This window comes from Panthera leo, chromosome A2 (assembly GCF_018350215.1).
Source record: "Panthera leo isolate Ple1 chromosome A2, P.leo_Ple1_pat1.1, whole genome shotgun sequence".
Classification (NCBI taxonomy): Eukaryota; Metazoa; Chordata; class Mammalia; order Carnivora; family Felidae; genus Panthera; species Panthera leo.
The window spans coordinates 124772309-124784991 of record NC_056680.1 but is presented as its reverse complement, the minus strand read 5'-3'; positions in this window follow the sequence as shown (position 1 = coordinate 124784991).

The window sequence follows — 12683 nt, the reverse complement described above, 5'->3', positions numbered from 1 at the left end:
CTGTCATCTTTAAAAAACAAAACAAGACCAATCCAAATGTTGTAAATGTAATGGCCCAGTGTATTTTATTGTTACTGGTATCTCAGTGATTCCTAGAGAATTTAGCAGTCTTTTTATATGTTTATAGCCCTGTTTATATTTTTCTGTGGATTACTCTTTCATGTTCCCTGCTTATTTTTCTGTTGGAGTGTTCTTCCTTGAAGAATGTGGATTGATCAATTTGATTACCAATTAATTTGAATCCATTAATTGATTAATATCCCTGGTTAGCTTAGGTTGTGCAGACAGAGATGATGTCCTTTCCTCCCATTTTGGCTGCATGAACCTGGCTGTGAGTGTGGAGAACAGAGCTAACTAACCTCTGCTCCTTTGGTCAGTCTGCTTGCATCTGGCTTGTTCTCAAGGTTCCCGAGATAAACCATGATGTACCAGAATGAAGGTTGCATAGGGTGGTAGGAATCAGGAATTGGGAAATGTAAACCATGTGTTAAGACATCTTTGGTAGAAAATCAAATTCTTAAAGCATGTCTTCTTTTCTTAAATCCTTAATGTTCAATATAGAAAATAAACCTGCTTATTAGATGCTATTATTTCCTTGTGATGGATGCTGCAGTTGTCACTGTGCAATTTTCTGCCATATGTCAACACAGCTTTGGAGTTGCACAGCCTTTTGCTGGCATGTCTCTGGACAGACAGGTCTGGGTTGGAGTCTAAGTTCTGCCATTTACAAAATGTGGGACCTGAAATAAGTTACCCTATCTCTTTAAGCCTCAGTTTCTTCCTCTGGAAAATAGAGATGACCATCATAGAACTCATAGCAGTATTGCAGGGGTTGAGTGAAAAAAATGAATACTAAGTGCTTAGTAAAGGGCCAGGCACATAATAAACCCTGTATTACTATTTCTAGTATCTATTATTATTATTATCAGTAGCAGCCTGAGATTTCCTCTAGAAAGTACATCCTGAACTCCAAACAATTAATTCACAAACCTTCTTTGGAAGTAGAGTCTATTTGTTGGCTAGATGTTCTCTTTATTCCCCAAATTGTATTGAATTCTTTCAAGATCTAAAAACCCAGGTATGGAAAACAATCAACTCACCAGCCCTTTGCACACAGAGTTCTTAAAATTATCTGTTGAAAGATAGACAGGTAGGATGTGAATGCTAACAATGTAAAAATAGTCATTCTCTAACTAAGTATGTGTTGAATGAATGGATGGTGCTGTCAGAGTCTTGTCTTGAATTCTTCCCTCGATAGGTTGAAGGTCAGAGGAGCCTCTGAGACCCTCAGTTAACTAGTAGGTAGGCTTCTTTCTACCATGTCATTTGGCAGATCTGTTCTCTATGTCCTAAAAATTGGATACAGTCTTACCATTTCCTTCCCATGCTTCATTTAAGCAGCCTACCTGTTCTCATTACCTTTCACCGAGCTGTTGATGGCCCTGGTACCTGGGAAAGGAAGCCTGTGGGACTTTTGCACCTAATGTGGATAATACATGCACCAAGAACGTTGAGAGCCACCTCCAAGAAGGGTGGCAATAGAAACAGTTGCCATGTGAGTTTCTGGCTGAAAGATATTAGACTTTAAAGCTGAAAAATATTGATAGAGTCCCTGTAGCTGAGAATTATTGAATACTGAATTATTTGTCAGATTTTCCACTGCGAAGCACAAGGGACCAGTGCTGTGCTGAAGATGTCAGAGCCATCTTGACTTCACCAACAAAGCCAAGAGGAGAGTTATACCATGGGTTAGGTGACATTCAAAGCATTTCCATGGAACTCTAGTCAAGTGTTTGGGTCCTAGAAAAGAAGGTTCTGGGAGTTGTTTGAGGAAGAGATACCCATCCCAACCCCTTGTGTGGATGGTCAGTACACATTAGCTCATGAAAGACTAAGAAAGTGCACCACAAGGGACCCTGTGCAACTCGGTTCAATCCATGCCTTCCCAACTTTGATGACAGAGTCCAGTTTTTGTGCTTATTGACATCCTAAGGGATACTGTGCCCCAGCACACCTCTGGCAAATAATGTCTTGGGTATTTCAGTCCTTTCACGTAATACCTGCTCATGAGGAGATGCTCAGGAAGGGGGATCTGATTGATGCCGACTGAATGTGTCCTTCAGATGATTTTTGATGGCAATGCTGTACTTGACTGTGCCTGCATAGAAGAAGGAAACTTGGTATCAGATTACCAGGCCAGGTTTCAACAAGCAGGCATTTACTGAATCCCTACTCTGGGTCAGCCATGAGTTATACAGAGTGGGTGGGGATGGAACAAAGAGGGTGAAGAGATGGCAGAAGAGTGGTATATGGTGAGGGGGAAGGTGATATAACAGATGAATAGGTGTATGGAGTGGTGGTTGAGTATGGGCTTTACCATCAGAAGTCCCTGAATCCCAGCTCCTCTACTTAACAACTATGAGGCAACTTGCTTACCCTATCCAAGCCTCACTATCCTGATCTGCGTAGTGAGGCTAGTATCTCTCATCTCTAGTGATGCTAGTATGCTCCAAGATGAAGAGATTAAAGCTTATTTCCACAATGGCCAGCTCAAGTAGATGCCTAATAAATGGTAGTTGCCACCATTATTATTATGGGGTGCCATAGTACCTGTGAGGTAGAGGATGAGCAAAATCCAACATGGAGCTTTCAGTCTCGCCAGGGAGAGAGACAATGGTCAAATTGGAATATGTGCCACAAAGGTACCCAAAAAAACTCTGATAGGGAGATCTGGACAAAGAGGTCAGAGAGGGCTTCCTCAAGAGGAGATATGTGAGTAGGAGGAGAGAGAAGGGAAGAGCATTCCAGACAGAGGGTGTGGAGTGTGTGATGACCCTGGAAAGGCAAGAGCCAAGGGTTGAGAGAAGGTGGGGTAAAGCTGGCGAGCAGAAAGCAAGGGAGGTGTGGTATGTGGGAAATGCTGAGAGGTGAGCAAGGGCCAGACCAGGCAGGACCTTGTCGATGTTTTTATCCCAAAAGCAATGGAAAGCCAAGCAATGGTTTAAATGGAGGGTTCGGTTTTGATTGAATGTTATGGGGAGACGCTATGGGTGAACAGGGGCCCTGGTGGGATGTGAGTCAGGTAGACAGTGAGCAGCCCAGGAGGCAAGCCTGGGGAGAGAGTTCCTCAGTCTCTCCAGCCTGAACAGCAGATCATGGTGGCAAAGCCTTGTTTCTTTTTTTTTTTTTTTTTTTTTTAACGTTTATTTATTTTTGAGACAGAGAGAGATAGAGCATGAACGGGGGAGGGTCAAAGAGAGAGGGAGACACAGAATCTGAAACAGGCTCCAGGCTCTGAGCTGTCAGCACAGAGCCCGACGCGGGGCTCGAACCCACGGACCATGAGATCATGACCTGAGCCGAAGTCGGACGCTTAACCGACCGAACCACCCAGGCGCCCCGCAAAGCCTTGTTTCTTTGCCTGGGTTCAAGCTGTTCCTTCCCACAGAGGGAAGTGGTGTGCTGACCAAGCGGGAATTACAATTTACTTTCCTAAGAAAGGATGACTGTCAGGCCACTGCTTCCGAGACAAGTCCCCAGAACCTGTTTTTTGAAACTCCTTGTTATAGGAGAGAGCCACAGGGCACGGAGAAGGGAGCTTCACCTCTAGGCTGCACTCAGCCATGAGCTGGGCCACTAGCGATCCCTCCTTAGTGAGTGCTAAAGGACCAAAGCTGATGGGTGGTTTACTTGCTTTATAAATGGGCACATGTGCACCCTTACACACCTGTTTCCCTGTCATCTGCCCAGAATACGAAGTGAAGGGGGTGGGAGTAGGACTTCCAGGAATTGTACACCATTTGCAGACATTTAAGTTTCCTGAGTCTGCAGAAGCAATCCGACCGCTGAAGCATTAGTTGTGCTCATTGCAGTTAGCGTCTGTAAGTTGTGATGTATGGAGTTTTATCTTCTTTTAAATTCTACTTACTTTCACACTGTAACCCGTGGATAAGTTTTTGGTGAGGGAGAAGGTGAGCATGGCTGGTGACCAAGGGAGGGAGCAGACCGGTCTGCTAAGGAATGTGGCTGTCTTTTGTGTTGTGGCCCCCACACAGCTGACAGCCAAGTGGCTCCAGCTGGCCCTTAGGACTGGGGACTAGGATACGGAGTTCTTGGTGCACTTCTGACCTGCCCTCGGACAAATCTCCTTTGAGCTCCAGGGCTCCAGGGCTCCTTGGTAAAAGCTGGAGACTACAGATGCAAGTTTTGGTAAAGTGGCCATTAAGATGCTTCCAACACTAGATGGCCTCAGTGTCTAGCTGATCTGCGTTTGGACACTCCTCACGGGGCAACAAGTGCTGGGGCTGGATCCCTTAGTGGGAAAACATTGACAATGTGTGCCTTCTGTCTGCTGCGACACGTTTCCATACGTCCCCCATAGGTTCCTACGTCCCCTACTCCTCCATATGCTTCCTGTACACCCCTCCCCCCACTGCTGCCTGATGAGCCACAGCACCCCCACGCCCCTCCCCACTTCTCATCACTCCTCCATGCTCCCCGACACAACCCCTGGTCCTGACCTATCCTCATGTGGCCCCCCACGTCCCCCCCACTCCTTCGCATGCTTCTGATGTGCCCCCACCCCTGCGGCCTGGGCAGTGTCAGGGCAGCGTCAGGGCAGCGTCACAACTCATCTCTGAAAGTACATCTGTCCTTGGGCAGTGGGTGCCCGTGTTCTGCTGCTCTGTCACTGGCTCAGAGTCAGTCAGGGCAATCTTGGAAACAGCCCTGCAATCTCAGACCTCCTGTTCCTTTGGGTTCCAGTTGTGTTTGTGAGTTTTGCCTGTTTTCTGGTGTGGCTCAGCCCTCCAATTCAGAAGGTGGGTGGCCTGAGGGCATGACCTCGGGCTTCTGAGTGTCTATTTGATCCAGTGCCCTTAGCACATCCTGCAGTTCTCAGCTGTTGCGTGCTCTTCATCCGGGTGACTTTGTGACCTTGGGCAGGCTGTTTAGCCTCCCTGAGCCTTATTTGGGGTATTAGTACATCTACTTAGCCCTGAGGATTTACTGAGGTAACATATTTGAAAAGGCTCTTCTCAGTGCTTGGGCTAGAGCCGTGGTCAATAAATGTTATGCATTCACTCACTCACCCACTCACCCATTCAATTCATGCCAGATTCTTTAGTGCCCTGTGAAGTTCTGATACCTCACTGGAGACATGATCTCTGTTTCTTTCTCCATGATTTGGGTTTCATGTAAGATGCTGCTGTGGCCTTAATTGCTCAAAGTCGTGTCAGGCTTGGCCATAAGGGGGACTTTCTTGCTGTGGATACTGCTTTTCCTTTGATCTCAGTTGTGTATTTGGGCCATGTACGCACTGAGTACTCCTGTTGGCCAGAAGTTTTGTTCTGTTTTCCAAAGCCTGTTAGCAGGCAGGTGGTAATATTCCAAGTCAAAAAGGCAGGCCAGAGTTTTCAAATTGTTGAGACCTAACTCTTTGAGTTTGTTCAATGACAGATGGCCGATTTTTAGCCCGGTTGGTTTCAGAACTGCAAGTAGTAACTGATAATTCATCTTGACCTGCCAGTGGAATCTGCTGTCCGCACGAGAATGTGGATTTGGACCAGAGGAGTCCTCAGTTGGCCAAATAAAACCTGCCCCTAGTTGTGTAGGGGTTGGAGGAAAGCCCCTGACTGGGTGGGTTCTCAGTCTTGGGTGGGCTGCATGGGGTGGCAGAGTGGGTGTCTCTGGTAAGAGATGGGGATCTCAGCTCCTCATCTGGGCTCTTTACCTTTACACTAGACAGTCCCCTTGAAGCCTCAGCTGGATAGTTCTGGAGTTTGACCACACCCACCGTTTAAGACCTTGGCTGGGAGGGTTGGAAGAGACAGGCTTGTGAGCCCTCCTAGCCTGGTGTGTGGCCCAGAAGAGCTAATCTAGCAGACTCACTGTCTTGTCTTCTCTTTGCCCTGCTCTCTGAGCTAGGGCACTGCAGGATAGTTTCTTCCCCCTGGAGAGTGCCTGGCTAGATCTGTACATGAGGGTCAAAAGGGAACCCGCCTCCAGGTTTAATGGAGAGAGACCTAGGTCAAGAGCCACAGGACCTTCACCCCATTCCTGGCATATTCTTTCCCTGGTTGGATGATGGTGGGGAGGTCACAGAACCACTCTGAGCCTTGGTTTTGGCTACCTGCTACTTAGTAAGTTCATGGTTCTCAAGTTCCTTGCCAGCTCTAAGAATCTAACGGTGGAAGGAATCACTGCCCCATGATGCATGATGTTACAAGGGGATGGCTTGGCGCAGAGAAGCCTCCCTCCTGGGAAAATAAAATAACTCAAGCTCCTGCTGTGCTGTAGTCTTCACAGGCAATTTACATAAAACAGGGGGTGTCACAGGCAAAATTGTGCACTACAAGAGCTACCTGCTTCTCAGCTCACAGCTCCAAACCCGTGGGTGATACCACATTGGGGAGCACTGATTATCCCATTAGATGGTGCACACTAGAGTTCTCTAGAAAGCTTTTTAAAAATATCAATGCCTAGATACTGCAGATCTGTTAAATTATAATCTCTGAGGGTAGGATCCAGGTATCATAGTTTTATGATATATCCCAGTGATTCTAATGAGCAGCCAGCATTGAGATCCTGGGTGGAGTTGCTTTCCTTTTTGCAAACAGCATGTGTTTTTTTTTAAGTTTTTAATGTAAGTTCCAGTTAGTTAACATACAGTATAATATTAGTTTCAGATGTACAATATAGTAATTCAGCACTTCCATAGAATACCCGGTGCTCATCATGACAAGTGCCCTCCTTTGTCCCCATCACCTATTTAACCCATCCCCCCACCTACCTCCCCTCTGGTTACGTGACCATCAGTTTGTTCTCTGTAGCTAAGAGTCTGTTTCTTGGTTTGCCTCTCTCTTTTTCCCCTTTCAAATAGTGTATATTGAATGTCAGATTCCCCCTGCTGTCCATGTCTCCTGGAAAGGACACTTCACCCTTTCTCACCACTTCTGGAAAGCTCCACCTTGTGAATTTATTATACTGAGTTGATCTGACCTGTGGGAACATGCCCACACCTTTGTAATGTTACATTTTAGGCTTTTTAAAGCCTTGCTGCTCAAACGGTAATTCCTGCATCAGCAGCACCAGCATCTACCTGGAAGCTGGTTAGAAATGCTACCCTGTCCTCACCTCTTGAATCAGAATCAGTGTCTTATCAGTGTTTTTTTTTTTTCATGAATATTAAAACCCAAGAGGCACTAGTATAAAAGAACATTTTTCACTCTCACGATTTTTTTTTAAATGAAACATTTCAAATGTCGAGCAGATCTGAAAACATTTTACAGTAGATACCCCAAAACAATTATTGTAGTCACAGTCCAGCTTCTCTAGAGGCCAGAGTTCTGAGGAACCCCCCTGGAGGGGGTGCATGTGGTGCTTCTCCATGGTGCCTAGTTTGTGTCCCATGTCAGGAATTCTGGGCTCTGGTGACTGTATGTGTATTAGGGCAACTCCTATACATTCATGTTTTTATGATTCATGCAACACATTTCCATCACGGAAGATGGTCTGTGCGGGTCTCTTCCTTGCAACTTTGGTTCTCTGATGAGTATATTTTTCATCTTTGACTCTCCAGCTCTCTGAAAATGCCTGCAACATAGTAGGTAGTCAAACTGTATTTCTTAAATGGACTCTCCATCGCTCATAATGAGCCACGTGATATGGGTAATCGATTCAGGGAGCAGAGAAGTTAATTGGGTCACCCAGTAACAGTGAATATAAATTTGGTGAGCTGAAGAGAAACAAAAATTGACTAAGTCAATACAATTTTGTCTTTCTCATGAGCTGTCTGTGCCTTCATTTTCTAAGGGAAACTGGCAGGCAGCTCCCCTCCTGGCAGGTACAGTCTCCATCAGAACACCAAAGGCAAGTGGAAATTGGGTTTGTAGACCTTCTTTCAGAGCTGGTCTTGTGTTTGTATTTTATTAGGAAAGAGGGAAGAATTGAGAACCCTGTGAGGGACACTCCTCCATATTCCACCTCTTTCCATTCCTTCTTCTGTCCAGCATGAGGGAGATGAGGGATGCTGTTCTGAGACTGGTCCTTGACATAATGGTTCCCATCTGCCCCTAGCCATGAAGAAATGCTCTCTGCTTGGTGCAATAATTTTCATCCTCCAAAGCCCATTGCAGGTGTCACCTTCTCTGACAATCAGCCTCTAATCCCTTCCCTGCATCCCCCAAACCCAATCTACGACTCTTCCACCTTTGTGCCCAACCTTCCTGGTCTGTTTGGGATCAGTGCTTGTTGTCTATGCTCCTTGTTCTAGTCAGAGCTTCTTGAGGGCAGGGAAAACATCTTTGCTCTTGGCGTAAATGTGGTCCTACTACCTGTCCACCTTCCTTAATGTCCTGTGTCTAGCCTGTCTGAATCCCAGGCACCTTGGATCCCTAGAGTGGGTACTTGCTGGAAGGCCTTCCCTACCCCAGCTGCATCCGACTGCTCATCTTCTCCTTCCTCAAGTCCATTCTCGGGCTTGGCATTTTCCTGTGCTTTTGCTCATTTCACACAAACTAGTCCACAGAAATGTCATAAGCACTTTGAGTTGGAATCCATTCCAAAGAGTTTCTGACTCAGGACAACAATCTGTGGAATCCAGTTTACAGAAGGGCACTCCTCTCTCCCCACGCAGAGCACCGGGCCGATCACTGACCCTCATCTCCACATCGTTATCTAGACGTGGCTGGAAAATGTGAACATATATTTCCTGAGTTGGCTATCCGCCTCCTATGTTTATTTTATAGAATTCATATCCTTCTGTAAGTTATAGGCATGTATTTCTTCTGTATAGATACTCTAGGGTAGATAATATAAAGAGAATTGTGAACTAGCTGGGCAAACCTGCACATCAGGAAGTGGGTTAAGGATGGGAAGGAGTGACCAGCCTCTGGCTGCTGTGGGTGCAGTAGCACAATATCAGCAAGCTGCACCGCAGAGCTCCAGGCTGGGGAGCTGGCCAGACGTCTTCAGAGACCTGACTGGGCATTCTGTTATTTTTAATTATTTTTTATTGAGATATAATTAACATATACTATTATATTAGGTTCAGATGTACAACACACATTTTTTTTTCTTGTGATAAGAATTTTAAGATCCGCTTTCTTAGCAACCTTCAAATATACAACAAAGTATTATTAACTAGAGTCACTATGCCGCTCATTACATCCCCAGGACTTACCTTATAACTAGAAGTTTATACATTTGACTGTCTTCACTCATTTCATCCACACCCCCACCAATCTGTTGTCTGTATCTAGATGTTCAGTTTTTTGTTTTTTGTTTGTTTGATCTTTTTTTTGGGGGGGGGGGTCCACATATAAGTGAGGGCACATGGTATTTTGTCTTTGTTGGACTTATTTCACTTAGCACAATGCCCTCGAGGTCCATCTGTGTTTGTCCCACATGGCAGAATTTCCTTCTTTTTTGTGGCTGAATAATATTCTGTGTGTGTGTGTGTGTGTGTGTGTGTGTGTACATACCACATTTTCCTCATCCGTTCATCTGTCAATGGACACTTGGCTTGCTTCCATGTCTTGGCTGCTATAAACGATGCACGTATAAATGAACATGGAGGGGCGCCTCTCTTTTCAAGTTAGTGTTTTCATTGTCTTTGGGTGAATAACCAGAAGTGAAATTTCTGGATCATGTAGTATTGCCATTTTTCATTTCTTGAGGAACCTCCATACTGTTTCCACAGTGCTGCATCAGTTGGGGTCCCCATGACTTGGCATTTTTGATCCCCTGTCTCCTCGCAGATGAAGACTCTGAATGACCCCTAATTATAATATGATGCTAGGAAGGCCTAAAAGAGAACAGCAAAGTTAAAAAAAAAAAGAAAGAAAATAGCCAAACGAGATGGGACCTGAGGATGGAGGAGGCAGTACTGTGGAGCAGTGAAGAGGAGGGAAGCTGCCTTCAGTCAGGGTTCTCAGAGCCAGTGAAGTGCAAACCATTCGTGCCACCGGCCTCTGGCTATGGAATGGCCACTGGAGACAGTCTTCCTGGTGGGCTGGGCGGCATCCTGACTGGGCTTGCTGCTTGGTCTGATTCCTGGCCAGAGTTTGGGTAAGCAGAGAGCCAGCAGCACTCGCTTATGCTTTTCTTATCTCTCTGTAGTTTCTCATTTCCTTTCCTCCTAGTCCAACAAGTAGCTGTCTCTGTGTTCATTGTCTCAGGGAGATTTGTGGCAGGGAGGGAGGCAGAAATAACCAGCAGTTCTTTCTGACCTTTGTGTTCTCAGAGCCTCTGTTTAGGGCCTTGCAGAGGGCCTGAGAGGCAGCGGTGAGGACATCTGAGGGAGACATGGAATAGTAGTCAGATTTCCCCAGACTGGAAAAGGTTTCTGGTGGTGGTGGGTTGGGGGCAGACTCAGAGAGGAGGGAGGAGCCTGAGCAAAGGGCCAATGTCCGGCTCCTCAGGTAGCTCTCCTGGACCTCTAACAGAGCCCCTAGAGAGGAGTGCTTGGCCCAGGTGTCCACGGGGACCTGGAAAGTAGTATAAATGAGTCGAGGTGCCTGCAGCATCCCTTTGGTCTGCGGATCTGTCCCTACCCTGCCCACAACAGGCCCTACAGTTGATGCTGTGACATATCACCCAGAGGCCCCATCAGAATGAGGGACCAGTTCCCTAGCTGCAAGGAACTGCCCTCAGCTGAAGAGACCCACCTGGGCCAAGATCATGCTCCTCTCCAGGGGCAGTGACACCCAATGCCTGGTGGGTGCAGGAATATAAAGACCTGGGGCCTTTCACCACAAGAAAAGGACCATCACAGCTACAGAGTTACCCGTGAAGTTGGCTGAGACCACTGTCGAGGCTGTGTGGTAGCCCAGCTTCTCCCTCTGCCCAATTTTGTAGCATCCTCGCTCCTTTCACGGGTGCTGAGCCCAAGAGCATGTGCCCCTTCTTGCATGTTAATCTCTGTTCATCTTTCTCTCCTATGAGAAAAACAAAAGCACAGGGCGATGATATGGGGGGGATGGGGTGTCTTATGAACAGGATGGGCTAGAGGACTCAGTCCTCTCTGAAGGATGAGCTCAGCCCCAGCCCATCTGTGCCAGAGAACATGTGGGTCCAGAGTTCCTGCATCGTACAGGTTTTAAGAGAAGCTGGAAGTTTAAGTTTTTAAAAATGTGAAAAGTTCTAATTAAAAAAAAAAATCAGTGTGTGGGCCAAAAGAAATAAGAAAAGCACCCCTGTAGGCCACATTTGCATCTGTTGGCCTTTAGTTTGTGGCCTCGCGTCCAGGAAGACGGGGCCAAAGGCAGGAAGTTCCACGCCCAAATGCCACATGGACAAGGCTGACGGGCAGGATGGACAAGCCCTGTGGACAGTGGTCAAGGGATGCATGGGAACCTTGTCCCACTGGGATTCCTGTGGCGTGTGCCCAGTGAGGAGAGCAAGGAGAGGGAGTGAGAAACGCCCAGAAAGATTGATGCGCAATGTCTCATTGCCCCATTGGAATGGGGCTGAGAGTCAGAAATCAAGGCAAGTGGTAGGAAATAAAGCAAAGAACATTCTTGCTCACCTGAATTTGTAGTTCAAAATTCCCACTGCAAAGACTGATGATACCAAGAGATATCCAAAAGCTGAAAGCTGCTCCAATTATAGAAGTTCTACTCCAAGGGGGCTAAGTCACTCTATATAAAATATCAGAATTTATTAAATCTTATTCAGTTAGATTTAATTCCATTAATACCACTATTCAATTCTGCCAAAGGTATGTCTAAGTTTTTTTTTTTCCCCTAATAACACAAAGAGCTCAGGTCTGGATGAGTTTAAAATAATAACCCTTTAAGAGAATCTGATTGAATGTGTCCCTTCATGGCACCAAGGTCTGGGACATGAAAACTCAAAGTTCATGTTGATGGCATTAAGGAAATGAAATGATGTCTTGCTTTTTCCCCCACAATGCATCACAGCATCTAGGTATTTTTGTAAATGATTAAAAACCAACCTAAGTCCAACCCCTCTGGCTTCAGACCACCAGAAAGGCTGCTCTTGAAAAATCTGTGGCCTGTTTCTACCTGTGGCATTTTTAATGACTTTAGTGGCTAAAATGGCCAAATGGCACATATGGGGCTTCAAGAGCCCAGTCTTCTCCATCAAGTAGAATCTAGCATAAGGTAGGTGGCCTTGTCATGGACTCATTCAAAAGTGCAAATTACTGTTGTCTCAAAGTCATGGTCAGTTTTAACTCAGCTTTGTGCCCTAATATCTAGCACAGTGCTCAGCACAGGAAAGAGCTCATCATGAAAAGAATCCTCTTGGTTACCGAAACTAGGACCCTGGCTCAGAATCCTCCTTATTCCCTCTTTCTCCTTTGTCCCTCACAGCCTTTCACTCAGCCTGGAAGCACGGTGATTCCACCCAGACAGGTATCTTGGCTCTCTTTCCCCACACCTGCTATTCTGGCTGAGGGTCTCTTGGACTGCCTTGTAACCACTCACGCTGCTGCAGGTTATGCCCTACCCCATAAAACTGCCAGCAGAATCCTTCTAAAACACAAAACGGGTGTTGTCACTTTCATGCTTAAGAATGCTGGAAGACACACATTGCATTCAGGCTGAAGTCCAAACTTCTCAGCAAAGCACTCAGTGTTCTCCCCACCCAGCTTCACTTCCTACCACTCATAACCCTGTTTCTCTCCACCCCCTCCCTCTAGGTCACTCTGGACTCCAGGC